Raw genomic sequence first — 2,828 nt, 5'->3', positions numbered from 1 at the left:
GAGCCGGGTGAGAAGTTTCCGGTTCCGGCAAAACAGGTAGCTGATTGGACAGAATAGGTGCCAATGACAATTTAAACCCGCCTCTCGACTAGACTCATATCTGTCTGTATTTATTACTTATTTTGTGGCATGAACACTGACTGACCTTGTCAGGTCCAGAAGTCCTCATGGAGACCAAAACCTGGTCCTAATGAGGCAGAACCTCATTTCTGAGGAACTGGTTAAGTTCCTTAAGACTATTTTAATTGTATTTGGGTTAAGGTTAGGGATCATGCCAGTAGACCAGTAGTCCTCTCTGGACCTAATGAGGCAGATCCCTTTTTCTGAGGCTCTGGATGAAGTTAGGAGAATGTTATTTGTTGTTAGGTTGAGTTTATACATTAACTGGTTACAATAAGGGACAAGACTTTGATGTAATATTATTTAGATTTTAAGATTTTAGTGTTGATATTGACATCATCATCTCTGACCTCTTGAGACCATTATTCACCAACACGATCACTAAGATCTTCAGATCAAAGACTCTTGGTGGCCCCTCACACTAATTTCATAACCCAAGGTGATTTTTCCTTCCAGGCCACAGCATGGCATTAGATGTATGGCTCTTACTCTGTCACTGTTCTTATTCAATGTCTATTTACACAAATATAGATTTAGTTTTGAGTACACCTTTTTCTTATAATCCTGTTTTATGTTTTTATGTGTGCACTTTATTTGCTGTGAAGCACTTTGTGATGTTTATCTGTGATAAGTGCTACAGAAATAAACTTTGCTTGCTTGTATATTGAAAATATTCTCGACTGCTTGACTTTCATCAAACAGTGGTTAAGTGACAACTACTTGCAACTAAACCCAGACTAAGACACTAATTATTGCACCTGATGATAAAATCCCTCAGATTAAACAATACATATCGAAGCATAAGCCTTGTTTGTCCAGCAGAACCTCAGAAACTTTGTATTTTGTTTTGTTTTATTTTTATTTTTGACCCAGCAATCAAGCCTTTCAAGCAGTGGCTCCCAAACTATGGAACGTGCTTTACATTGCTTAAATTCTGTTGATTCTTCTAATAACCAGCTAGACTATTTTATTCAAGCAGGCTTTTAGTTAGACAACTTTTATGGCTTTGAAGCTTTGTGTTTTTGTGTCCATGTAGCCTATTTATTTTATTGTAAAGGACTTTGTAATTTTTTTCGATTTAGGTGCTACTTAAAACAGTAGTTACTCATAAGGTTTAATTTGGTGGTGTTTCGTCATCTGTGATGTCTCATTTTACATCAAAGGAATTTAAAAAACTATCCTTTTTTTTAGAGAGGACAGGTGGAAGGACAGACAGACATTTTTTAATTAATAGAGAGAAGGGATGCTATGACTCTGCCTTTCCTTCTTCTTTCTTGTTTTTCACACAGATCACAGTTTTATGGTAGTGTCAAGACAATTTTGAGTGCTCTTTTGATGATCTTGCCATGCTTGAAAACCCATTAAACTTGGTGTGCACATCAGGACTGGTGGAAATTGAGCAGATTTCAGGGCGATCTGATGAATTTTGGAGAAACAATATTTAAAAAAAACTAATTTTCACAATTTGGGTTCCCACTAGCCATGCAGCAGATGCTGCCCTTAACTTCCTTTGATTTGTAGTACAGGTTACCGTGGTAACCATATGGTCAAAAGTATGTTTGTAGGAATAGTGCGGGTACAATTATTAGAGTTGTATATTGTGTTTAGGAACGAAACTGCAGATTAAGAACTTATTTTTTGAGGGTGATCTGATACATTTTGCAAGAATTATAGTTAAATACACACTTTCTCATTTTGGAACTTATTGGAAGGAATAGCTTGCAGCCGGCTTTTACCCATCTACATCTTTTGCATCATCTTTCTAGGGTTGTATTTATGTGTGTTTTAAGGCTGCAACGATTTGATTATTAATCTATTACTAAATTAATCGTCAACTAATTTGGTAATCTAGAGTGTTTTTTCAATAATTAAAACAAGCTTTCTGATTTTATGGTGTCATTGCTCCATATAACAAAGAAATCATTAAAACTGAATCATTTTGATTTGTGGACAAAAGAAGACATTTTTGAAATGCCAGGAACATTTCTCAGCATTTTCTGACAATTTATGGACCAAACAAGTACTCAATTAATCGAGAAAATCAACAGATTAACGATTATGAAAATAATCATTAGTTGCCTGAAAATGATGATGCTCTCAAATGTCTTGTTTTGTCTACAAAACAAAAATCAGAAAACATTCCCATTCAAGAAGCTAAAAAATCTGAGAACTTGTTTTAATTATTGAAAAAACGCTATAACCAAATCATAACAACTGTCATTTCCTGTGAAGGAGTGAATCTATCTGGGGGAAAAAAAACATGTGGATGTCCTAACAAATCCATCAGTGATGTTAGCCTAATTATTATTATTCCATTACATAAAGATCAAGGGCAAAATCACATTAAGACCAACAGTACCTGCTTCCAACTCTGATTATTATTATTGTTAATAAAAATAACAACAACAAAAATAATAATAATTATTATTATAAACAATTGCCCAGATATTAATATTCATATAAATGCATTACTCAATATAATTTAAATTCAATGTAACCTAACACTGTGTTATATATTATATAATATTAATTTTGCACCACAAGGCATATATATACTAATTTATGGGTTTCTTTAGACTGGTGAATAGAAAAGGTATTTGACCTTTTCATACTGCATACGTTTAGAACTGCACTTGAAACCATTTTTATTATTATGAACTGTGTTGCTCTGGATTTAACTTGTATTGTACATAATAGTGTGTGGATGT

Source organism: Solea solea, chromosome 1, assembly GCF_958295425.1.
Source record: "Solea solea chromosome 1, fSolSol10.1, whole genome shotgun sequence".
Lineage (NCBI taxonomy): Eukaryota > Metazoa > Chordata > Actinopteri > Pleuronectiformes > Soleidae > Solea > Solea solea.
The sequence above is the reverse complement of the archived record's forward strand: the minus strand, read 5'-3'. Positions refer to the sequence as shown.